Source organism: Olea europaea, chromosome 14, assembly GCF_002742605.1.
Source record: "Olea europaea var. sylvestris chromosome 14, O_europaea_v1, whole genome shotgun sequence".
Lineage (NCBI taxonomy): Eukaryota > Viridiplantae > Streptophyta > Magnoliopsida > Lamiales > Oleaceae > Olea > Olea europaea.
The window spans coordinates 369,616-397,587 of NC_036250.1; the positions used below are offsets into that span (position 1 = coordinate 369,616).

Genomic DNA, 27,972 nt, shown 5'->3' on the forward strand with positions numbered 1-27,972 from the left:
AATGGTGCTAAAAGCGTCCAACAATTATTTCCCAGGATAGGCGGCGGCGCGCATGTGTGGGTTTATTACCGAACCCAATAGGATATAGGTCTTCCCCCTTCCAAAGACAATTGGTACCCCTTGGGGCCTAAACTCAATTCCAAACTTCTACCTTATAAACCACACCAATGTTTTCTAACTTCCTATGTGGGATAAGTGTTTGAAAAATCAAATTCTTCCATAATACTTAGTTTATGTGGGTTACTTTAACACTTAATATTTCATTCAATTTTAAATGGTTTTTGATAAATAAATATATCACGTTAATTATCTCGCGGAGTAGAACGTGAATATGTTAGGTCTCGTATTAATTAAAAGGTGGGTCCCACTGAAATTTGGGCTCAAAGTTGACCCATTTCATAACCATTTTTTCCAACAATATTTTCAATTTTCTTTATTGATATTGCAAAGAGTAAGTACGAGTATGTGAAATCCTCAAAGGTGGAAGATGAAATCATGCTACCCAACATAATTGTTGTCTACATTGATGACCAGGATTTTGGCATGGATAATAAAATTAAAAAGCATATGCAGGGAATAAGGATGCTTAAAATCTTTCTGTACTGTCCGTGGATTTGATACTTACTTTATATAATCCGATGTGTATATGCATGACCTACTTTTCTGTAAATTTATTAGATTTTCTGAAGTGCATGAATTGTGAAGCCTAATGATAAGAGGGCATTAGATTTGATGAATGATTGTGCCAAACAGTTCTAAAGCAGTTCCCATATATTATTTTCTCATACGGGTCGAGTGATGAGTATAGGTAAAAAATAGAACCTACATAGTTTATTGAAATGTGTTGGCACTTGTTTATTTATTAATACATTGCTGGATTGATTCTACGTACTTTCGCGGTTTCATGAACAAGAAGGAATCGAAGTTTTACCAGAGATATGCCAGGTTTGTGTTATAATCTTACCGTTGCCTGTAATTTCTTCATTTTTTTATTTAACTTATTGTAAGATTTTGTCCCACATGAAGTATGGTGTACTTTATGGGGTTTAACCTTTAATTTTTTAATTTTATTATATTTTTTTTACTTCCCACCAGACGTTTTGTATTATGAGGTAATGACTCTTTGTACAACATCTCTGTCAAATAATTTCCATGATAAAGAGAACTAGGAAGAGATAAAAATGAGCCTAAGCCTTAACAGATAATGGTGCATGACCGGATCGTAACTATCAAAATTGTGAGTACCCTTTCCTTTGTTTCTCATTCATTTTTTATCTTTCATCTGTATATGGGTTGATTTGAGTATATACAATTAGGTACCAATTTAATTTGGCAAAGGATTAATCTGTTTCCCAAGTCAATGAACTTTATTTGGTTAATTCTGTAGTAAATTGAAAGGGACCAGATTCATCAATCCTTTCACATATAATCACAAATCTCCATGTTGAAATCAATGAGAAAACAAAAATGCGGAAGCGTACCTTGATATATAGATCTAAGTTTTTCTGAACGGATTATGATCTGTTTTTCTGTTGATGGGAATGTAGAGAATTGTGAAAGTCGAGTGTAATTGGGGACCATGACCCCATATTAAATAATTGATTATTATCTTTCAATTATTTTAAATTGGCCCCTCATCAATTTAAAATAATTATTTCGGTCTTTACACTTTAATCCCATGAGAATTAATACCCATTAGTTCAAAATTAAACTTAGTAAATTACCTTATCGATTAAACATTAAAGATAGCATCATACATGTTAATATATACACATGTATGGCCCCCATATGATGAAATTTTTTCAACAATCTCCCACTAGGCCATACATGTAATGTTACAAATGTGTGCAACTTTATGAGCTCAAACTTTTGCTATCATTTTTAAAGGTATTTCCAAACAATCTTGTCCATCAGTCATATTGATGTAGGATCAAAGCGATTTTCATCACATTTAGCGTGACTAAATCCATCAATGGTCACGCACACCCATACAACCAAATGACATAGATCAATCATGAGAGTGTATCATGAAAATTACATGTTATGTGATCCGAACATGTCTACTTCCAACCGGTCCAACCTTATTTCTTAAATGAGATCAATACTGAACATAATAATAGAGTGGAATGAACTGAATACTTCATTTCTGTACATGTTAAACCCTCAAGGATTGTCAATTTGTAAAATAGCCCAAATAAAATAATTTACTTCAATAAGGTCCTCATTTGACTTTGACTTTGAAAATTTAACTCTTGATTTTTGACTAGATAAAATGGGTTATAACAGCTAGGGTAGAAGCAAGTATAGATAGGGTTAGGTTAGGCTTTAGTTGGACCAATAATAAGGTCAAATGGATTTAGATTCAAAGTCATCCAAGAGATAATATGTATGGGCCGGGTAGATCATTTGTAATTGGTTGTTGGTAATTAATTTACCATTGGCCAAGGCTAATGAAGTTATATACTGACGTTTAACATCATTGCTCGAAATTTATTGGGTATCAAAACCTAACAGGTAGCTTTATTAATTATTTACAGTATATCTTTTTTTAGCCTATGTTTAATCCTTGCAAGCCCCGCTCCGAATGTTTTACTTCAACTGAAAGCTTAATTGACAACACCCTATCAATGGAAATTTCAATAATGATGCATGAGAATTTTTAACATCTGCCGAGCATTTTTATGTAGCATTTTTACTAAAGATGTTTTTCCCACTCTCGTGGGGGGACTGTGAATGTACATTTGATGCTTAGGAAACCATTAGATTTTTTATAATCCAACAAATCAATTAAAAGACTAGTCTATTCTTTCAGTTAAAAATTTAATCTCAATACCCAAAATTCATGTAGGAAAATCGTAGCATGCTTTAATATGAATTTCAGGTCAACAAACTTACTTGAAATGATGAATTTCAAGATCTTTGTGTGGTTGAATCACCTTGCTTTCAAATCTCCAAAATTTGTATTTTCTTGTACTCCAATGATCCAAATCCCGATCACAATGGAAGGGGATTATTGTCCACAATCCAAGTGCCATTTCTTGTGAGATTTTTCATGTCAAAAATGTGATTCTATGGACTTTCCAATTTTGAGGTGAATTTCCATACGAATTTTTTCACCATTTTTCTCATGTCTTTTTCTTTTTCTCCTCTTTTCCATAACTTCTATATGGAAGTTTCAAGTGGTTACTTGAGAGTTATGTGTTTGAATTCTAAATTCAAACCACTCTTTCCAACCCTTATAAGATCCTACGGGTCGAGTCACCCCACATGGGTGACCCATTATCCGTATTTTTCAACATCTCACACTCGCACATGATGGAGTTGATCTGAACCACAAGTGACAACAAATGTCACACCTTAGATCCTTCTCAAGATCTATCTAACAAAGATTCGTACGACAAATAGATCGTGCGACCAACAAGTAATATTAGAGCTCATGGTACTATAAACCTGTTAGGGATATATAGTAGCTCTACTAGAGGGGGAACATCACATCTCGCTATGCCCCAAACTCATTTTCCAACATTAATTCAAGTATTTCCGATCCCTCGAGTATTTGTGGAACATAATTCAACTCCGCATCATATTATTGTATTCACAATTGCATTCTATACCCCAAATGGTTAAATAGAATTGTTCGGCCGGTGAATACAAACATAAATTTTGGTCAAAATAGTTTTCCTTTCCTACTTGAATCCTTTGATTTTAAATCAACTGATTTTCTATACATGCCCCATCAAACCGAATCAATCATAGTCATTAGTAACATGTTAAAGTAGCAACATTGAAATAAAACCTCAAGAAATAGTCAAAAGTCATAAGGGTATATATGAGATTACATAAATCTCAGGGTCTCACACAATGAGGAAGCAGAGATCCATTCACTCATTTACCCAATATTGGTCGTAAAAGCACACGCAGTATGAAACACGTGCTACAATGTTTTCTCCATTTCTTAAGACGTATGTCATATTCCTTGTAAACAAATAACATCGTACAGATCCTAGTTCAATTATTCCTTGATACTTAACTTGAGTTCTCCTTATGTTCATTTCTCCAGGCATTCTCAAATCGAGAACTTGATCTGGCTACTAAACGGGTTTAATGGATAGCGAAATTCATTTCGATTACTTGTTGTAATATCATCTTGATACCTTATCAAAGTGACTGGATCATGTAAACAAAAAGATGACTGGATAATGTACACAACATGATTACTGTGTCTCATCTCAGCACATCTTAAAACTTCTTAGGCGATTGCTTATGTGAGTAAGCCAATCTCAACCCATTTGACATACTTTATATGTGCATACAAATCATTTATCTTGTAATCCCAATATTAGATTACACATGAACTCAAAATCGTTCATCTTTGGGCACACAAAACTCAATCAAGAGTTTGTCTGATACACTAAGTATCATATTCTACGAAATTCTAAAGATTCCATATTATCAACAAATATATCTCTAGACATCTTCAGAGTATGATGATTACATATCATCATTTATGTAGATATATCGCAAAGACACTTTCTTTGCTAATGTCTCTCATATAATTATCATTAAGTGTTTTGGTTCTATTTTGATACTTGAGATCTTGACATATAAGATAGTTACGTAACTATCATGGATCTAATATTCTCAACTAGTTTCATTAGATGCTCAATACATTCATACCAAACAATTTCTTTAGCTTCCAAGATATACATAACAACATATGCTTCTTGCTACTCTATATAGCAAAAGCGCACAAGTCAAATAACTAATTGTGCTCGACTAACTCTCATTCTTAGTCAACAATTGTATATATATATTTTACAATCATAAGTTATTCCTTTGACAACGAAATAGAATAACTAACGGCAGCACCCTTCAGGTATCACAATACATTTTCTAAAGATAATATTGATATCTACTGATTAGATCCAAGGCATGATCATTGTTAGGAAAAGTATATATCATAGTATACTTCTATCTCCTAACTCTTAATCACACTAGATATGATTCTCTAGATATTTCTTTGTGCACTTATGAAATCTTTGAACATTTATGAAGACTTATATGGTCACAGTTGCAATTCCACATGAGCATTTATAGTAGAAAACTCTTATGATAGAGCAAGGACATAAGACAACTATCCTTAGCACAAATCATACAATTTGTTAAACCCATGTCTTTTGTTTCAAAAAATGACGACAATCATTTCAAATTGATCTCTATACACTCCTTATCATGTTTAGCCAATCCAATGTCGTCAATATCAATATTAGAATTACAACCTACCATCAGACCTTTTATACAATTACAGTAATTTTCGTTCATATGACGAAATTCTTGTACGAGATTTAACCCTGTTAAAAACTCAAGTACAACTGTCGAGATGACTGTATTTGACCATGCGTATAAGTGTAAAGTTACCACTACACAAAAAAGCTTTAACATGTAATCTAAAAGTCGATTCCTGTTGATATTTTTAATCATTTCTCAATTGAGAATAAAAAATACAGTCTCTAGGCTGATTTGGTGTAACTCTAAATTTAAAAATACCATTATGGCTAGCATTGATGTACAGAAGCGAATCTCATCGTTATGAAAAAATTTATCCAACTCAATACACTCACATTGAGTATTACCTTTTTAAAAAATGAGCTTTATCTATCAGAAACTCACTGGTCTCCCACTTAACTTTCAAGAACCTGAATGTTTTCGGTAAATATAATGTCCGCATAGAACTTTGACTATATCCAGATTAGGTTGAAATTATATTCTCCATATATAGACTTCCATCACTTTTCTCGAAATTCCTCTTTTAATTTTCTGAACTAGCTCTTAGATCCAACTTGGAACCAAGAATCATTGAAATTAGATAGTTCTTATATGGCTCTCACTTGGATAGATAAGTCCAACTTGGAAACAGGTTACTCCCACTTGAATTAGAAGTTTGAATCATCTCTTATATATTCAAAACTGATTCATCAATACATATAATATCAATTTCAACAATGTTCTCCAATCTTTTTCTCCCTTAATGGGAAAAATGTCAAATGTCATATCTTATGACTTGATATCCATCTAACAATTTCACTTAAGTACCTTTGTGGACTACATATATGTCATTGAGACATATCTTGTTCTTAACAGACTCATGTTCCCATACTCATTATCGAGAACATATATAGTCAATTAAAAGTCTATGATAACCCACATTAGATTATTTACATGTCCAAACTTATATATTATGAAGTTACCAGCATTGAGAGAGCTCCATTAACTGATATGTTGTAGTTAGACAACGCTCTTTTCAAAAGCAAATACGTAAGTTGGACTGTATATCTCAAACCTCATCACATTCAGCAATATTTCGTTCTTTCAATCAAATACACCATATAATTATTGGTGATTAAGGAATAGTCTATCAAATAAGAATCTCTTTCATTACACAGATCATTGATATCTCGTGATAGAGAGTCATGACATCAGATAATTCTCAAAGTCTTCACTTCCAAAATCTGATTTTCTACTTGATTTCAGAAAAAAAATTTAAACCAGTACAATATCTTCAATTTAAGAAAACCAGAGGCATATCTGAAATACGTGAATCTATCTATAAATGTAATGAAAAGTAAAGTTTCATCTCTATCTCTTTTAATCATAGTCCGCAAAGAAATTTGGATGGAATTATTCTACGGAAATTTAGCTCTTATAGTTTTGAATGATTTTCTCAACTCAAAACCTCAAACAATTGCACAAATATCCAGAACCATAATAAACATCACCACTGTGAGTACGAATAGAAATACCACGCATAAGTTCAAGTAAGAGACCACTCTTAGAAGAACAATAACTGAGATCAAATTTAGTGGAGTCTTTTATATTATCTTAATATCAAATAGGATGTCAGTTTCTCCACTTTGCAATATTAAATTCCAGTATCAGTCACATAAACATCCACTCTGTCTTTATTATTTGTATATATCTACTTTGTATCAAGTCAAATACTCGACAATAGAATAATATATCTTTTGATCTCATATAAAATGGGTTTCTAACCTCTGAATCCACTATCCACACAAGATAAGATCCAATATGTATAGTGTTGACACGTAAACAACACTAAAAGGAATATATTCAAGTGCAATATCTTTAACCTTAACCACTTTCGAGCTAAGAGATTCAAATCGTATAGTTGAGGCACTTGAACCTTTATAACATTGATCCTCTACCAAAACCACTTTCATTCACTTAGTATCTAATAGTTTGTCTTGGTCCCTTTACCAGTCTCCCACCTCTATCCCGCATTTGTTCTAACTCATTCAACGTTTAAGATTCAAAATCTTATACAAGCTAGAACATTGCTACTCAAGCATGTCCTCGAGACTTAGCAACATCAAGTCACACGTCTTTTAACTCACATAGCAGGTAGTATCAATAGAAAAAATTGATACTTCAATTTGTAAGTCACAATAACTTTCAAAATTTCATATATTAAGAAGAGACTAATTTGAAGTTACTACTCATCTAAAAGTAATGTGACCAATGAAAATGTTAACACTATGCTAACCACCAACTAAGTCACATTTGAGAAAAAAGATCATTTATAACATAACTTAAACAATTTAAATGCTCGAGTATTAAAATTCACATTTTCCCGTACTCGACTAAGTTCGATTCTGATCTTTATTCTCTAGAGTAGTATGACATGCATAAGGTCTTCTATTACGTGATTGATGCTCTCTAAAGCATCATGTCCATCTAGTACATTTAAAATCTTATCATGTCAAATGTTATTGCATTTAGTTTATCACCTTTATTAAGGTTAACTTCTATAGATTTTGATGACATGATTTATCAGATTTTTAGAGACATGTTATTCTTAATCAATGCCCATTTATGTACATATTTAATTTTGTATTAAGGCAAATTAACATCTACGATAGTTCAATGTTAGGCACAGAGTTGAAAATTCACTATGCTCCCAATCATCGTCCGCAATCCTATCGTTTCACTATCATAAACTTAATTTAATAATGCAAAACTCCATGGGTTCTAAGTGAGAATCACATTAATTCTTCCAACTTCAGAACTCTCACTCAGTTGATGAATCAAATAATTCTTGGTGAGATTTTCTCTAAATCTTCCAATCACCGAACTATCACTCAACTGACAATCAATAGGTCTAAGTAAAAATCTCACTAATTCTACTGACCTTAGCATTTATAACAATACATAATGTATTCAATTAGATGATTTCATAATATGCAATAAAAACATAAATATGTACATTTATCCAATCATGACATGCATCATGATATAACAAATTAATTCTTTCAGAAGATAACTTCAATTATAATTCAAAAATAAAACTAACATCGTTTAAGTTTTATTTTACAAATTCTCAATCCCATCTAAATCTCGGTCGCAACACAGTCCTAATAATTGGGAAGTGACATTAGAATTATTATATTCTACTTGTCATCAAAAACTTATATCCCAAAATATTTACGTGTTCCACAATAGGTCATGTTCCATAGACTTTGCTTTTCTAGCATTCCTTCTAAGGATGCTATAAATGTGCACAGATCTAGCAATATTTGATCAAGCAGAAAAAATTGAAAACAAGTCACAATGGATCACATAACCTAATTAAGATCCACACAACTCATGAAAGTATATATAATTGCGGTATTTTAAATATCTTCGGAGTATTTTTCATTTAAAAATGAAACACTTCAAAAAAAATAACTCCCACTAGGCAAATGCTGCTTAACAAATATTCTCAACTTTTATAAAAAAAATTAGAATTTAATCGAGTCCAAAAAAATATTTTTGATTATTTGAAAATTAATTTTAATTGCGCATAAAAATCAAAAATATTTGAGGGACCAATTTGCAATTTTCTAAAATTCAATTTGAAAATGTCAAACGGTAATTTTATTTGACGTTCCAACTTTTAACCCTTTTTTAATAAAAAAAAAGGGTCATTGAACACTCACTACACACCAATCCGCGACGCTTATTCAATGAAAAAAATTCATTAATTCGTCCCTCTAATCAATTTTAACGTTCTGAGTTCATATGTGGGGTCAGATTTCATAATATCAACTTTTAAGATTGTGTTCTGGACCCAAACAGATCCGATCGAGACTAAAAAATGGGAAAAAATTATTGTTCATCTTTAAAAAAAAAAAATTCAGATTTTTTTATCAATATTTCGGGAGGCCATAACTTCTTCATTTCAAGGTCAAATTTTGTACTCTTTATATTGTTGGAAAGGTCTCGAGAAGATCCATCCAACCATATCAAATAGGCATCATGAAATACAATGTGGAAGAAGTTATCATCTGATGAAGTTTCTGATTTTACAAATTTTCACTAAAAAAATAGATTTTCATCTAAACTTTGGGAGGGCATAACTTTCTCGTCTCAAGTCCAAAATTAATTATCTTTATATCGTTAGAAAGGTCTCAAGAAGATCTATCCAACCATACTAATTAAGGACAGAATGAAACTTAACGTATAAAAAGTTATCACGTGATGAATTTGAGTTTTTTTCGAAATTTCAAACTTAAAATTCAAATTATCATCCAAATTTCTAAAACTCATAACTTCCTTCGTTTTAAGTCCAAAATTTGAGTTCTTTATATGGTTGGAAAGCTTATGAGAAGACCTTTCTAACCATACTAATCTTACTGCATGAAGATGAACGAACATATGCCAGCAAATTATCAAATGATACCATTAAATACCACATAAGGTTTCAAAACTTTGCATACAAGATTCATAACCCAGTTCTATCATTTAATTGCATAATTAAGCATGAATTACAGCAAGGAACTCAACCTTATGGCTCTGATACCAATGTAGGAAAATCGTAACATGCTTTGACATAAATTTTGGGTCAACAAACTTATTTGAAATGATGAATTTCAAGATCTTTGTGTGGTTGAATCACATTGCTTTTAAATCTTCAAAATTTGTATTTTCTTGTACTCCAATGATCCAAAACCCGATCACAATGGAAGGGGATTATTGTCCACAATATAAGTGTCATTTCTTGTGAGATTTTATGCCAAAAATGTGATTTTAGGGACTTTTCAATTTTGAGGTGAATTTCCATACGAATTTTTTCACCATTTTTCTCATATTTTTTTCTTTTCCCCCCTTTTTTCCATAACTTCTATATGAAAGTTTCAAGTGGTTACTTGGGAGTTATGGGTTTAAATTCTAAATTCAAACCACTCCCTCCAACCCTTATAAGATCATGTGGGTCAGGTCACCCCACGCAGGGCCGGTCCTAAAAATTTTTAGGCCCTAGGTGATAAATTATCTTGAGGCCCCTACACGTAATTTTTTTACAAGCATATGGACATCAAACATGGACGAATCTAACAATTTTTCATGATAAGAAATATTATTCCTTTGATACTCACTCATCATTTGATTGGTTCAAAAATCAATTTTCGTTTTCAAGAAGTATAGTATAAAGATTTTATGAAACTATGGGATGGTGCCTACTATTTACTATCAAAATATCTTATATTTAAAAACAAAATTCAAAAGCAGCAATAAATTGAAAAACATTATTGGTAGAAAGGCCCCTACTTTATTTGCACTACCATAAAATATCTCATTTAAGAAAATTGAGAAAATTCCATAATAGCTATTTTTGGGCTTCCAAAAACATTTTGAGGCCCCATCATACCCTAAGGCCCAAGGCCACTGCCTTAGTGGCCTTGGGCTAGAACCGGCCCTGATCTCGCGTGGGCGATCCATTATCCATATTTTCCAACAATTCAGATCTTTCTAGTTCCATGATAGATGAATCAAGTGTATGATATAAAATATTATGTTTTCTTCTTGTGTGAAAAATGAGCTTGGTTGATAACAAAAATGGCTGTGCAGCAAAATACTTTCACTCATCCTCTCTTACTTCTCATCCACATACAAAACCAAAAGGAAGGAATTCTTTCCTCAGACAGAGATGAGATTTCCCCCTTCCTTTCAGTCTCAAGTTATTTGTTGTGCATCAGTGGAGGTTCTTCAAGTATATCTTGCATGGAGACAGCGTGACTGTAAGTTTATTGTTTGCGCACCTGATTTAGTTGTATGAATAAAACTGTGCTGGAATAGTGATTATGCTTTTAAGTGTAGAAAATATATCAGTAATCAAAGAATTTCTATATGAATGGGTCTTAACCCATGATTCTTTTGGCAGGTAATTTTAAGTAACCAATACTATACTGGTCTATGAGAGCTGATTGGAAATGGAAAATCTGAAAAGAAAGCACGTGAAATACTGAAGGTGAATTACATTGAAATACATTTGTGTTGTTTTCCACATAAATGGAATAGATGCATGATTTACTTTTAGTTTAAGATGAAATACAGTATTAGGAAAGATAAATATTTTTGCTTCAGCGATCTCCATGCATGTTTGACCCTGCTTCTTTAATGTGTGGGTTATCCCGGCAGCATGAAGGTAATATTTTGGCTTCTTTTATAGAAAGAATGCATAAATTTATATTTTACATTCTGAGGTTTGCCATTTGATTAGTAGCTCAAATCCGTAAAAACAGATCTTATTTATTAATTTATGGATCTACTGAACAATCATGTACGGACAACAATGTGAATATCGGTAAATTTTTCTAGAGGTGAGCTCGTAAGTGTAGTTAAACAATACTTATTTATGGATATACTGAGCAATCATGTATGGACATCAATGTGAATATCGCTAATTTTTCTAGAGGTGAGCTCGTAAGCGTAGTTAAAAAGTACCAAAAAGGAGATATACTGAGCAATCATGTATGGACATCAATGTGAATATCGCTAATTTTTCTAGAGGTGAGCTCGTAAGCGTAGTTAAAAAGTACCAAAAAGGATAATAAATGATTAGATGTTACCGCAATATTGACAATGGATAACAAGAAAAACCTTTGTGGTTAGTGACTCTGAGATTTGTGGGTTCACTTGGAAGGCATCAAAAAGAAATTGTCGTTTGGGCAATTGTCTGTCAAAGACTCAATGCTTGTTTATCTGGGACTGGAAGTGTCTCCCAAATCATCGTCTAGACAATCTTAGCTCCAAGTGAACAAATTCAGACTGGACTGAGCATGATCTTCTACTTGTCTCTCCGTGTATACACTTCCTCCGTACTATTGATCAATGCGAGTTTCATCGAAATTACGCATGCTCAGTAGTTGAAAATACTCATTCTCACTTTTATTTGAACCATCTATAGGGAACTCGAAAGCAAGATAAAAATGAGTCGCTTTATCTATCAGGGGTTCAATATCAACTATTAAAGAACAATAAACCATCTTTAGACGAGGGACATGCATTCTCAAGACAGAGGTATCTTCTCTCTCTCCCCTTCCAAGAAAATCTGCTCGTTGTATCATGTCAGAGGTTTCCATTGCATTATGTTTAATGGTGTCTTAGAGATCTACTGATTGCTTATCTCTACCATGCCTTGCTTACGTTTTCTGATGTTATGAGTGTGACTTAGCAGCTCTTTTCCTTTTGGCTTTCTATATAATAGGATTTCTGACATCCATGAATTTGAGAAGCCAAATGACGCACGAGCTCTGAACCTAATGAATTTATGTGCAGTCACCGTGCTGGAAGAGTTCAAGGATATAGTTTTTTCTTATGGGGTTAATTTGTTGCTACATTTTAGAGCTTCTCTATGCCATATGACAAATTTAGTTCATGACTCTCAGCTGTATCAAAGGCGCTCCAGGAATCCCTTCTGTTGACCCCAAAAAGTGCGCCAACAGATGCCGGTCCCACCCGCGCTTGCGTGGACGAATGTCCAACACGCTAACACACGTGGACGGTCTAAAACGAGCGGTACAAAGGGCGTGGGAGTAGCCCAACGACACGGGACGGTGACGTTCGGAATCCGGCGGGTTGTTCGTAATTTGATTGTACAATAATTACCAACCGGTGTTCATAAATGTATATGTAAATGTGTATAAACTCGATTTGTGTATTGCAAGTAAAATGAGAGAGAGTTGAGTAAACGTAGTTCTTTGTATTGATTCTTGCATTAGCCTTTTGATATTACACAAGGGAAGTATTTATAGTAGTACATATGAAATGGGAGCCCTTGGATGAAGTGGCACGTGACCTCATCTCTTTAGTTCAAACATCTTTTCCTAGGTATGGGACTTGACTTGCTAGCTTGCGGCGCATTTATTACTTGTGCAGGGCCTCCATGCTAGTGACAAGACTTGACCTTTATACTTATGACAAACGTTCTATCAATCATTCGAATAAGATCTGTGCAGGCGATCTCTTGGGAGAAGTGACCATGGAGGATGTTTCCTTGTGGTTCAGAGGCTCGTGCATCAGCTTCGGGGCTTCGGCCATTTGTCATGATACTTCCACTTGAGGGCCTCAGTTGCTTTCAACAGGTTCCAGCAGCCTGGCTTCGGTTCGTAAATGGGCCTCGGACGAAAAGGAGCCTCGATAGATAGACTTTGACTCGAAACAGTTCGGATGTAGCCCACCTCGACATTGTGTGCCACCTCGACAGGAATGCCACGTGGATCGCCATGAGTGGGCCATTGTCCCAGGTAGGTTGGCCAGGTGTGACAACACGCAACAATAGTCCCCCAAGTCCAAGTATATTCATTTATGTAATGCGTGGACTTTAATGGAGTAAAAATTGAAAGAATTTTGAACCCCAAATAATAGTCCCCCAAGTCCAAGTATAGATATTTATATCATGGTTTGAGTTAGAGAAGTGTTGTTGTGGGTGAGCGATGAAGTAGGCGAGGTGTTGAACTTTTGAAGTTGAAGCCGAAGTGGTTGAGGAACCAGACCTGCGAGGATTGTTGCTGAATGTTGAAGAGGGAGTCGAGGTGGTTGAGGAACCGAACCTGCGAGGCTTGTTGCTGAATGTTGAGGAGGGAGCCGAGGTGGTTGAGGAACCGAACCTGCGAGGCTTGTTGCTGAATGATGAAGAGGAAGCTGAGGTGGTTGTGAACCGAACTTGCGAGGCTTGTTGCTGAATGTTGAGGAGGGAGCCGAGGTCCAATGGTAATGATTGTGCCTTGATAGCTGAGCCAATGATTTGATGTCTTGTGCTTGTTTTCGAGGAAAAGTGGCTGAACCGTTATGACTTCCAAGCCGCCTGCTGCCGTCGTATTAAAAACGCAATTATAAGGGCAGCTGGCGCTTCTAGAAGCAGACGCGCTGGAAGAGGTGCGTGGGAGGCGCGCATGAATCTGAGGCGTAGGATTGAAAAAAACCCTTTGAATTCAACGCCTCAGATTGGATCTGAAATTGAGGGCTCAGATTGAGTGAGATTCGATCTAACGGTCGGGGTTCGTCCTGGACCTCTAGAAAAGGTGAGGAAATCCCATTTTTCAGGATTTTCGAACACTTGCACTTTGATATTCTCTTAAATCTTCAAATTTTTCCGGCGTCGAAGTTGACTGTAATTTCAATTTCCGGCCAATCTCCATTTGTGTCGAATTCCCTTAGGTATTTTTTGCAGAAAATACCATCTTACTGTCTTTTTACTGAAAAAATGGAGTCCACTTCGGGTAGGGAGCTAGTGACAATGGCGTCTTTAGACTATGGAGTCGGTCAGATGGGAGAGTCCGAGGTGGATAGGTATGCCATAACTGAGGAGCCTGTAGATTATACCCAGGAGTGGGGGGCGTCTAGGGTACCTTCGAACATGACGCGGAAGAGGTTGGGGGAACTTAGGGAGAGGTATAGTGTACCCCACTCCATAGAAATGTTAGTCCCCGAGCCGAACGAGCGGGCCTGCTATCCGAGGCCTGGCTGCGTGGCCGTCAGTGAATACCTATTCAAGGCAGGTATGCGTCTACCTCTGTACCCCTTCTTCAGGGCGGTGCTTAGGAACTTCATGTTGTCGCCGACCGAAGTTCTGTCGAATGGGTGGAGCCAACTGGTCGGCTCGTACTTCCTGTGGAAGGAAGTGTCACTTGGGGAGGACATGCCTCTCCATGTATTTATGACCCTGTTCTAGCCTCGGGTGATTGGGAAGGAGTCTAGGGGGTGGTACTACCTCACGCCTTGGGGGGCTCACGCACCTTTTGTGGTGGGACTTCCTTCCTCCATCAAAGGGTGGAAGGAGTCTTGGTTCTGGGTGCGAGGTAAGTGGCAAGCAGTGAAGGGGGACAAAGCCCTTACTTGCACCGTGCCGACCCAGTACTACGAAGCTCGTGAGTCTCTCAGACCCTACTTGTTTTCTGAAGCCAAGGTTTGAATTTGTCTAACTGTTGGGACTTCTTTTGCAGATAGTAGTACGAGGTTCGAGCTCAGCCGCAAGGAGCTCGAGGTAATAGAGGACATCTACAGGAGGCCTTTGAAGCTTCGCCACTTCGACCACTTGATTGACAGGAGTCGCTATTTTCTGGACTTTGAGTTGATGGCATCCAGAGGTACGAAGCTCCCACAGTTACAATTTTCTTGTCCTTTTGTTCTGATACTGATGCTGACCTAATGTATTGTGCAGATAAATTCAAGAAGAGGGAGTACCCAGCTCCAGATATGGCTTCCATTCTGAAGGCCACCTTTACTGTGAAGGCGAGGCCTCTGAAGCCGGGCTCCAGTGGGGCAAAGGAAGTCCGAGGCACGGTTGAACGCCTGTCCAAGGACTGTACTTCGCTGGCCTCAGAGGAGGCAACACCTCAGAGGCAGAAGAAGCGGAAGGAGCCTCAGGGGAAGGAGAAGGTCCCTGAGGAGACAAAAAAGAGGAAGCTGGTGCATATCTCCAGCTCGGCTGGGAAATTCGGGACCTCTGTGTCCCATGAGGCAAAGCAAACTGGCGAGCTGAAGTTGCTTATAGTCGCCTCGAAGGCCATCAAAATTGAGATGGTTAGAGAGGCAGAGGCCGAGGAGGCTAGAGCAGAGGCTGCTAGGCGCGCTTCGGAGGCTGTCGAGGAGGAGGCTGCGAAGCAAAAGCCGGTCCGTGAGAAGGGGAAGTCTCCGAGCTTCTTAGCTGGGAGGAAGGAGGCACTGGCCCCGGCCTTAGTGGAGGCTCTCCCTGAAGAAATCCGAAGCGCCACTGAGAGCTTCTACAAGTTTTGGACAGAGAGGTGGCAGCTGCATGCCTCCGCTTGCGATGCCACTGATCTAACAAGGGCATTAGTGAGCCAGAGTGTCAGGACTTTCGGCCTCGCGCTTGAATGCAGGGAGGCCCTTAGTGAATTTCAAACAAGGACCCAGGCCTCGGAGGGGAAGACGGCCTCCCTCGCAGAGGAGCTGAAAGCTGCTAAGGCCGAGGCTGAGGAAGCCAAGGCCCAAAAAGTTGAAGAATCGACGAAGCTTGAGTCTGCACTGGCCCAGATCGAGGCCTTAAGAAAGGAAGTATACGAGTCACAGTGCGAGGTGGCCTCCTTAACAAAGAAGGTGGAGGTCTCTAATGAGCACCAAAAGGTGACTGCTGAGGCCTTGGAGAAGGCAAATCTCTCCTTGACAGGTGCTCAAGAGGCTTATAAGTATCTGGAGGGCCAAATGAAGTGGTACGTGGACGACGCCTCTCATGCAAGGGAAGAGGCCCAAACTGCAGAGGAGGAGGCGGTGAAGGAATACATCACCAACTTCCATACAACTGAGGAATATAAGAGCTTCAGTGCATACTGGAGGAACTTCGCCTATGCCGAGGTGATGGAGCGGGTGGAAGAGCTGTATCCCAACTTGGATCTGACTCAACTCATGTCTGAATTTGTGGATGAGGTTCCTCAGACCCCAGCTGAGGAGGTGCAGGGTGATGAGGCAGCTGATGCCGAAGCCCCATGTGCTGAGGCAGAGGAAGCAACTACTGATGCCCAAGTTGCCGCAGCCCCAAGTGCTGAGGCGCCTCCACCATCTAGCCAGGCTTAGACAAGGTTTTCCTTTTCAGTACTTTGAATGTAATGGCCACAGTCCCTCCTTTGTAATCCCTTTTGAATATTAATATAATGTTTTCTTCATTCATTGTTGTTCTTTACCCAAGTTTTTGTGCCTCGTTGAACAAACGAACTGGAAGTTGATAAGGGCACGAACTAAATAACTTTAACTTGGTACCTTGACTTCAACCAGTCAACTGTATGAGCCTCGGACTGAAATAAGCGAACATAACTTAAGGAACTGTGTGAGCCTCGGACTTAAGCAAATGAACATAACTTAAGAAGATGAACTGTGTGAGCCTCGGACTTAAGCAAATGAACATAACTTAAGAAGATGAACTGTGTGAGCCTCGGACTTAAGCAAATGAACATAACTTAAGAAGATGAACTGTGTGAGCCTCGGACTTAAGCAAATGAACATAACTTAAGAAGATGAACTGTGTGAGCCTCGGACTTAAGCAAATGAACATAACTTAAGGAGATGAACTGTTGGAGCCTCAGACTGTAGCGGTGGTGGTTTCTTCCCTTGGCGTTCAGCGAGGCCAAAGGGAGGCATGTGCTAGCGCCTCAGAGTTCAAGCGAGGTGGCCCAGAGGTGGGTCCCGAGCCTCTCCTCCGAGGTGACGACGCATTCCAAACATGGTGGATGGTGTAGCCACGTTGAGGCTTCTCCCCCTGGTGTTAAGCAAGGCCAAAGGGAGGCATGTGCTAGCGCCTCGGAGTTCAAGCGAGGTGGCCCAGAGGTAGGTCCCGAGCCTCTCCTCCGAGGTGACGACGCATCCCAGACATGGTGGATGGTGCAGCCATGTTGAGACTTCTCCCCTTGGCGTTCAGCAAGGCCAAAAGGAGGCATGTGCCAGTGCCTCGGAGTTCAAGCGAGGTGGCCCAGAAGTGGGTCCCGAGCCTCTCCTCCAAGGTGACGACGCATCCCTGACATGGTGGATGGTACAGTCATGTTGAGGCTTCTCCCCTTGGTTTTCAGCAAGGCCAAAGGGAAGGGATGTGCTAGAGCCTCGGAGTTCAAGCGAGGTGGCCCAGATGTGGGACTCGAGCCTCTCCTCCGAGGTGACGACGCAGTACGACACGTTGATTTAACCAATGCATTTTATTGAACCATAGAAATATTACAAAGGCTGGGAATGTCATCCAGCATGTTGGTACAATTTATTGATAATAGATCTTGAGGTGCTCAATGTTCCATGGACGGGGTTGTGTCTTGCCGTCCATGTCTTCAATCCAGTAGGTGCCAGGTCGAACTTCCTCTCTGATTTTGTATGGGCCTTCCCAATTCGGGTCTAGGGAACCGGAACCAGAACCAGGTTCTTTTGAAGATAGGAAGACCCTTCTGAGTATAAGGTCGTTGATTCGGAATGACTTCTTCTTGACTTTGGAGTTGAAGTACCTTGTCATTTTTCTTTGATAGGTACCGAGCTTCAGCTGGGAGTCGTCTCTTCTCTCTTCAATGAAATCGAGGTCGAGCCTCCGAAGCTCGTCGTTAGTTACTTCGCTGAAGTGCAGACGTCGTGGATATGGAAGTCCGACCTCCACGGGGCTCATCGCCTCAGTCCCATATGCCATGAAAAAAGGGGTCTCTCCGGTTGGGGTCCTGGTGGTGGTTCGGATCCCCCAAAGTACTTGCGGCAGCTCATCAACCCAATCTCCTTTGGATACATCAAGCTTCCTTTTTAGGACGTGCTTGATGGTCTTGTTTACGGTTTGCTTGAGGGTGGTGAGGTGTGGAGAAGTGCTTCTTTATGCCGAGCTCCTTACATAGTCCTCTGACCCTTTTGTTGTCAAACAGTCTGCCATTGTCTGAGACGATCGAGTAAGGAATTCTGAACCGGCAAATAATATTTTTCTATAGGAACTTGGAAGTGTTAGCTTCTGTGATTTTTGCCAGTGGTTCAGCTTCGACCCACTTTGTGAAGTAATCAATGGCCACTATTGCGAAACTTGCGCCTCATCTACCCTTAGGTAGGGGACCTATGAGGTCCACGCCCCATTTTGAGAAAGGTCAGGGGCTGGAGATTGCAGTCAAGTCCTGTGATAGTTGTCTTTGCACGGGAGAGAATCGTTGGCATTTATCGCATTTTCGTACGAATTCGAGGGCATCCCGTTTCAGGGTAGGCCAGTAGTACCCTTGCCTCAGTATTTTTTGTGCCAGAGATAGGCCTTCGGAGTGGTTGCCGCACACTCCCTCGTGGATTTCTCTTAGTATGTAGGTAGCCTCTTCTCCTCTGACGCATCGTAAGAGTGGAGAGGAGAAGCTTCTCTTGTAGAGAATGTCATCAATGAAGAGGAAGTGGGCCGACCTTCTCCTTAGCTTATAAGCCTCATTTTTGTTGGTGGGCAGCACCTGGTCCTTCAGATATGCTATGATCGGTTGCATCCAGGTGGAAGTTCCCGTGACCCACATGACATTAGGAGCCTCGGTAGAAGGCAGGAGGAGGTGCTCAATAGGCACTACTGTGAGTAGCTCTGAGTCTTTGCTACTAGCAAGCTTCGAGAGTGCATCTGCATATGTGTTTTCGATGCGGGAAATCTGGATTAACTCGAACTTTTCAAAGGACGGGATGAGGTTCATCACCATTTTCAGATAGGAGGCCATCGTTTTGTCTTTGGCTGAGAAGTTACCATTGACCTGGCTAACAACTAGCTGGGAGTCACTACTAATGAGTAGCCTCTTTACTTGCATTTCCTTGGCCAGTCTGAGGCCCGCAAGGAGTGCCTCATACTTCGCTACATTATTGGTGGCTTTGAATCCGAACCTCACCGCCGAGATGAGCTTGTGACCCTCGGGGCTGATGAGGACAACACCGACGCCTGAGCCGAGCTCCCCAACTGAACCATCAACGAAGAGGCTCCACGTGGGGGGCTCAATGGGTTCCATAATTGCATCCACCTTGGGTAGGTTGGCGAATTCAGCCACAAAGTCAGCTAAGGCTTGCCCCTTGATGGCTGCCCTAGCCTTGAACACAAGGTCGAATTCACTTAGTTCCATTGCCCATTTCAATAGTCTTCCTGAGGCATCGGTCTTTTGGAGTACCTGCCTCAGGGGAAAATTTGTAAGTAAATGGATGGTATGAGCTTGGAAGTAGGGTCTCAATTTCTTGGAGGTCGTGATTAAGGCCAGAGCGAACTTCTCCATATCGGGGTAACGGGTTTCCGACGATAGGAGCGCTTTACTCGTATAGTAGACGGGGAGTTGGGTGGACCCTTCTTCTCGAATCAGAGCCGAACTGATGGCCTCATTGGAGACGGCCAGATATAATTGCAAGATATCACCAGGCTTCGACTTGGAGAGGAGGGGGCCTGTCCCAGGTGCCTTTTCAGGCCTTGGAAGGCCTCTTCACATTCCTCAGTCCATTGGAATTTCTTCCCAGCCTTGAGTACTTTGAAAAATGGGAGGCACTTGTCAGTCGCTTTGGAGACGAAGCGACTAAGTGCCGCCACTCGTCCAGTTAAGCTTTGCACTTCCTTTGGCTTTTGGGGGGACCTCATCTGGCACAAAGCCTCAATCTTCTCGGGGTTGGCCTCGATTCCTCGTTGGTTGACCATGTACCCCAAGAACTTGCCGGAAGCCACCCCAAAGGCACATTTAAGTGGGTTGAGCCTCATCCTGTACCTTCTGAGGATTTGGAAGGTATTGTTGAGGTGCGCTATGTGGTCCTCTGCTTCTAAACTCTTCACCAGCATGTCATCCACGTAAACCTCCATTGTCTTGCCAATGAGGTCCGTAAACATTTTGTTCACGAGTTTTTGGTAGGTTGCTCCTGCATTTTTCAACCCGAAGGGCATCATTCTATAGCAATAGAGACCTCGGTCCGTGATGAAAGAGGTGTGCTCTTCATCGGCCGGATGCATGGGGATTTGGTTGTAGCCGGAGTATGCATCCATGAAGCTCAACAACTCGTGCCCGGCCGTGGAGTCTACCAATTGGTCAATCCTTGGAAGCGGAAAGCTGTCTTTCGGGCAAGCTCTATTGAGGTTGGTAAAGTCGATGCATACCCTCCATTTTCCATTGTGTTTCTTAACCAGGACTGGGTTGGAAACCCACCTCGGATAGGTGGCCTCCCTGATGTAGCCATTTTGGATGAGCTTCTGAACCTCTTCCTTCAGGGCCTCATACCTCTCAGGGTTGAGGGCTCTCCTTTTTTGTCTATACGGGGCAACCTTAGGATCAATTTTCAAGTGGTGGCAGCTGACCTTGGGGTCAATGCCCACCATGTCCTCATGCCTCCAAGCAAAGATGTCAAGGTTCTTGCCTAGGAAGTCCTTAATCTTTTCTCTCAAAATGTTGGATAGGCCTTTGCCTACCTTCAGCACCTTGGAAGGGCCTCGGGGGTTGGCCGAGAAGCTCTCAAGTTCCTCTACAGGGGATGCTTGAGGCTCATGTTCCATTATGCGGGGGTCAATCTTATCAATGATCAGCACCTCCGGATTAAGCGGCGCGTCAATCATATCAACATCTTCTTGTTCAGTGGGAGCGTCACCTGGGACATCCGCCATGATCACGTGGACGTCCCGGGGCTTTACCTTCTTAATGGAGCTTAGATAGCACTCTCTCGAGCCTCTCTGGTCGCCTCTTACCGTTGCCACCCTGTTTTCTGTCGGAAATTTCCTGCATAGGTGGTGGATGGAAGTGACTACTCCCAATTCCTTTAGGGCTGGTCTGCCCAAGACTCCGCGGTAAGCCGACCGGCTGTCAACTATGAGGAATTCCATGAAGTTCATCGTAGTTTGTGGAGACTCTCCCATCTCCATTGCCAGTGTTATCTTTCCCCTCGGAGTGATGCTATCTCCGATAAATTCGTACAATGGAGTGGTGGTGGGCGTCAACTGATGGTCCAATATCATTTTGTCAAAGGCGGACCCAAACAGGATGTTGACGGAGCTGCGGTTGTCGACTAGCATTTGTTTGAGCCCATTCCGGGCTATGACAGCCCTCACCACAAGCGCATCGCAATGGGGGTAATGAACTCCTTCGGCGTCTTCCTGGGTGAAGACAATGGGTGGTACTTGGTTTCTTCGGGAGCTATTGTCCACAATGTAACTCGTCAAAGGGGGGTGTTTAGCCTCCCGAGCATAATTTCTTTTGGCGTTTCGTGTTTCATCACCAACATAAGAGCCTCCAAATATGGTATCCACCTCGTGGATAGGGGCCTCATCTTGAACGAGCCGATTTCTTCGATGCCTACACCCTTCCCTGGGCCTTTCTGCATCATGCTCCCTTCGTCGTAGGGATTCATCCCTTTGACGGGGAGCGGCCTCCTCACGTCCACGTCGGTTGTCGTGCCTGGGCGGGGGCTTGTTCGCCTGGGGCGAATCATGTCTGTCTCTGGCGGGTTTTTGTCGGGAGCGGTGTGCATAGTCTCTGCAATTCGCGGTGTCATGCCCGTAGAACCTGTGGTGCAAACAGTATCCTGGGAGGTTCGGATTGGACCTATTTCTAGGTGTAAAGCCTCGGCCTCTCCCTCTGCGGGGTCCCTGTTGGGCCTCCATCTGATGTAGGTCAACAATTGGGTTGACATCCTCATATGCCAAGGTAGGAACCGCGTTCAGAGTTGTGGTGGCCAGTACTTGTCCAGAGTTCTCATTTTCGATTTGGTTCATCTGGTAGTCCATGAGGTGGGAGGTAGGACCCCTACTTCGCTACCATTGAGGAGGTGGGAGGCCTCTGCTTGCCCTGTTCCTATGCTCAATCAATTCTTCATTGATTATCTCCCTTCTCATCATCTCTAGTAGGGCGTCATAGGTGGTGGGGTCTTGATTCTGCACATCCCTCTAGAATAGGGTGTTCATGTTCAGGCCTCCCCTCAATGCAGATAGTGCATCTCTGTTGGTGACCTGTACGCAGTAAGTCATCTCATTAGTGAAGCGTGATAGGAAGCTCTTTAGGGACTCCCCATGTGTCTGTCTCATGTCTTGGAGACGCTGGATGGGGGCCTCTCCTTGCTCACTGCGAATCGCTTCAAGAATGTTGTCTTGAACTCGGGCCAGTTTCGGATGCTCCCAGGTGGCAACCTGCTATACCAGATTTCAGCAGCTCCACTGAGGGTTAAGTGGAAAGCCCTGCACTTCACGGCTGGGGTGGCACCCCTCAGGCTCATGTGAGTTTTGTAAGCGTTGAGGTGCTTCTCCGGGTCGCCTCTCCCGTCATACTTTGATATTTTTGGCATGACATAGTGGCTTGGGACCTGGGCATTCCTTAGTTCTCTTGAGAATGGCAGGTTCTCATCATCATCGTCCAATTCACAGGACCTCTGCTGCTCATCAGAATCGTAATCATCGGCCTCGTACCTTGGTTGTTGGTGAGAGGGTCCGGGCCGGTTCCTAGCCTCTTCTTCCCTCCTTTGCGGCCTACTTCTAGGCGGGGTAGCACGGGGGCCATTTTCATGCCTTCTCTCTGGCTGCTGGGGCATTGGAGGTGGAGGCTCTGGCCTCGTCCGAGGCTGCTGAGCCAGCTGTTGACTGAGCCTCGGTTCGACGGGGCTGATTCTGTCAAAAACAGTGCCAGCTCTCCTATGTCTTGGATCTTGCTCATATGGAGGTGGAAAATCATCGTGGCTCATTTGGGCCTCGGTGGGTCGGCCAGAAGCATAGTTGGAGGAAATGTCGACTCCCACTTCTCTCTCGAACGGGCTTCCACCTCGGCCATAGTCTGGCGAGGCAGCCCTATGACTCTGAACCTCGTCCTCTTGCTGATAGTGCCTGTGGGGGGCGTATGGAGGAATGGGGAAGCCTTCCTAGCCTTGCATTTGGGCCATGAGCTCCCTCATGACCAAGTTTTGGTTGGCAATATCCCTCATGTTGGTTGCCATGGTAGCCATTTCTCTTGACAGTCGTGCTGTCGCACGCATTCCACCTCTCCTTTGGTGGTGGTGGAGCCTCGGCCAAGCTGTTGGGGCAGCAGGCTGGGGAGGCACATTCGTGCTTTCTCTTACCCTCCTGGGGGGAGTATCTTCGTTAGAACTCATTTTTCTTTTATCAAACTTAGATTTGTCCAAGTGATAGGGGTTCCTCCTATTCTTTTTCAAGAACAAATCCTTTTTCAAGGGGGGTTACCCAAATGTTTTTCAGTAAGCTTTTACCACAAGGTTGCTTGTGGTTATGGTATGGGTTCCCATAGACGGTGTCAATCTGTTGACCCCAAAAAGTGCGCCAACAGATGCTAGTCCTACCCGCGCTTGCGTGGGCGAATGTCCAACACGTTAACACACGTGGACGGTCTAAAACGAGCAGTTCAAAGGGCGTGGGAGTAGCTCAACGACGCGGGACGGTGATGTTCGGAATCCGACGGGTTGTTCGTAATCCGATTTTACAATAATTACCAACCGGTGTTCATAAATGTATATGTAAATGTGTATAAACTCGATTTGTGTATTGCAAGTAAAATGAGAGAGAGTTGAGTAAACGTAGTTCTTTGTATTGATTCTTGCATTAGCCTTTTGATATTACACAAGGGAAGTATTTATAGTAGTACATATGAAATGGGAGCCCTTGGATGAAGTGGCACGTGGCCCTATCTCTTTAGTTCAAACATCTTTTCCTAGGTATGTGGCTTGACTTGCTAGCTTGCGGCGCATTTATTACTTGTGCAGGGCCTCCATGCTAGTGACAAGACTTGACATTTATGCTTATGACAAACGTTCCATCAATCATTCGAATAAGATCTGTGCAGGCGATCTCTTGGGAGAAGTGACCATGGAGGATGTTTCCTTGTGGTTCAGAGACTCGCGCATCAGCTTCGGGGTTTCGGCCATTTGTCATGATACTTCCACTTGAGGGCCTCAGCTGCTCTCAACAGGTTCCAGCAGCCTGGCTTCGGTTCGTAGGCCTCGGTCAATGGGTCTCGGACGAAAAGGAGCCTCGGCAGATAGACTTCGACTCGAAACAGTTCGGATGTAGCCCACCTCGACATTGTGTGCCACCTCGGCAGGAATGCCACGTGGATCGCCATGAGTGAACCATTGTCCCAAGTAGGTTGATCAGGTGTGACAACACGCAAGACCTTCCTTTCATGTCTTATAGGTTTTAGAATATGTTTGTTTTTCAATGTAAGGGTACACATAAATTTTAGATATCTTATGCACTATTAATTTTAATCAATCTTAACGACTTCGTTCTATCTACTTTTACAGATATGCAGTGACATAGTATCTGCTGTTGTCTCTTTATTCTCCTTACTTTGATGGGTGAACTGCTTGCTACCCGACCTTTGAGATTCTTCTAGATTATCTAGCATCGAGACAAGTTGATTGTGAGTCCATAAGTTACTTTTAAAATAAATAAAGTTAGAAACAAGTAAGTTAGGGTGAGAGTTTCTTTCAACATAAGTACTTAAAATAATAATAATAATAATAAATAAATAAATAAAACTTAAAAATAGGGAAAAAATGGTAAGAAATTCGAAGATGTTTAGAAACAAAAACTTAATAGAAAATTTTACTCTCTTTAATCTTAGTTAAACATGCACTTATTCTTTGGTCTTATAAGCTATAATTTCACTGTCACTATCTTACAAATAGAGGGGTAATATAACTTTTTTTTTTTATTCCCAAGCTACATTAACAATCAGCATAACACTTGTTATTGGATGCTTGTAAAGTGCTGCTCAAAACTACTTAAAGGTGACAAATCACTTCGGACAACAACTTTCTAGGGAACATATTTTATGAGAAAACTCGTGCATAATTTCTTGTATTGAAGTAATTTCTTTTCGCTTTTATTAGGTTTTTGTGCCTTATTTATTTTGGTGTACAATTTCCTGTTGAAAATCTATGTCTATTTAAGGTGATTGGATGGAAGCACGTGTGATGTAGAGCATATTTTGTGTGTGTGTGTGTGTGAGAGAGCACCATCAGATAGATTTTTTTATTTTTTTTATTTTTTATATTTTGTAAAAAATGAATTTTTAATAGTGATTTTTTGAAAATGTGAAGTTAAAAAATAGGAAAAGTTTTAAATTTAGCTGAAAAATTATTTTATTAGAAGAACGTGTGATTGAAAATTAATTTGGGGAAAAATGAATATTTATAATTTTTAGAGAATGTGGGTCAAACTAAGGCTTTTTTAAGTATGTTTAAAATAAATAATTAGTTTATTGAGGGAATTTGTTAAAAAGTTATGGTAATTGGGCGTCTGAATTTCTTTCATAAAAAGTAACTTATTTCCAGAGAAGTGAGTCATCAATACATTTTGTGACCTTTTTTAATCTTTAGCCAAACACGCTCTACGCTGAAGGTAGACTGTGATTCTTAGCACCATAATCATTTGTAGTCATTGAAATACAAAAAATTGTAAGAGAAATAATGATTATCATGAATGGAATCCTCGAATTTGGAGCATTTTATTTTGTGTTATGTTTACGAAATTATTTCTTTCGATTTAAAATTACCGCAAGTATATGGTTCGTTAACAAGTAATAAAGTGGATTAAATGAGTCCGAATATCGTCCCACAGAGATTGATTAGTTCAATTTTGCCTATCGTCGCCTTAACCGAAACTAAATTACTAAAGTGAATGTGAACCTAATTAAAACCCTAATTTTGGAAAGAAAACCCTAATTATGAAATTTTTATGATTGAATGAAATTAAATATGCAAAACAATATTTTTAACACTTTAGAATGAAATCTATGTTGAGAACGCATGTTTGTTGTAATCAATAGAAATTAAACACACTAGGATCACGATTTCCCATGCAATTATCACTTTAAAACCCTAGTTTTCACAATGTGACGACACACTTCAATTGTGACGAATCAATGTTCTTAAGTCTATCCAATACTCTCTCTCGAGATATATCGAACATATTTCTACATGCCACTGGCCTATATTTCTATGACAAGTGCATATGTAAAAATACATAAAATTTTATGAACACTTAAAGATTTACGTAAGGCATGGCGGTATATTTCTATCCCCTATCGGACCCTACGATGATTTTTATTATATCGAACCTATTCCAATTCTCTCGAATGCAAGAATAAATCACCCAAATTCACACAATTACAGGTCCTTAATTGCGAAAACAATAATTGCATATAAATAATTTAAAACAGTATAAATATGTCTTAATGTCAAATTGCAAAACTAGAAAATTAAAGATCAAATTACATGATACATCGACCTCCTAGCACATGAAAATCTATCCTAACATGATTAAAATAAAAGAATACATCAGATTTGGGATAAAAGGCATCACTTGGTTATGAAATCTTGAGAAATCTTGAAACTCTTCGTGTAAATCTTCGTTTTTGCGCTCAAAATCCTCTCCAAGAAGTGTTTTTTAGCCTCCAATACGTTCTGCCTCTTTTTGGATGTCTTTTGGTATTTATGTCGCGTGAAAATTAGGTTACCAAAAGAGTTTCAATCGTATAAGGAAACTGCAGAATTGGCCCCAGAACTTGTTCTATGCGACCGTATAATACATTTCTATGCGGTCACATAGAGTAAAAAAATTTGAGAAAAAAAATTCTCGGGAGGCCTCTATGCGACCGCATAGAGGGTAGCACTATGCGGTCGCATAGTGCTGCCAACTATGCAAAATGTATATTTTGGTCCTTGAACTTTCATTTTTCTTCATTTTAGTCCCTTTGTAATTCCTTCTTCTTCCAATCATCGTGTATCGCTTTCGAGTTCATACTTAGCATATTTTCATTCCCTGGTTGCCTTTTAGTTCAACTTTTGAATATTTGCATCCTTAGTCCCTGAACTATCACTTTACTCCATTTTAGTCCTTTTTCAGCCCTTTTCTCATGAATTCCACCATTTCCATATAAATACCTACATTGCATGAATTCAACGAGATTAAGTTACAATTCAAACATTTTGCTCGTAATTAAGTCATGTTTGTGATCTAAATAAGTGTACAAAAACACACTTATCATGTTTTGCAGGGTACTCAAGCTCAAGAGAAAAATGAACTTCTTATGCGGCTATATGGTATTTTTTATTATTACAACACATTACCTCTCATGTTCCGCCAAGGATCCTTTATTTTCTAGAACAAGGTTAATCTCTCTCTGGCATTAGGATAGATCTTTTTAAAAATACTAGTCGTTGATTTGTATTTATTATGTTTTTATTAGTGTAAAAATT

The 27,972-nt window shown here is 40.2% G+C and overlaps 1 pseudogene; it reads left to right on the forward strand.

Moving 5' to 3' along the window:
* Positions 1-435: 435 nt before the first annotated feature.
* LOC111409688 lies at positions 436-27,878 on the forward strand (annotated as a pseudogene).
* The last annotated feature ends 94 nt before the right edge of the window (positions 27,879-27,972 follow it).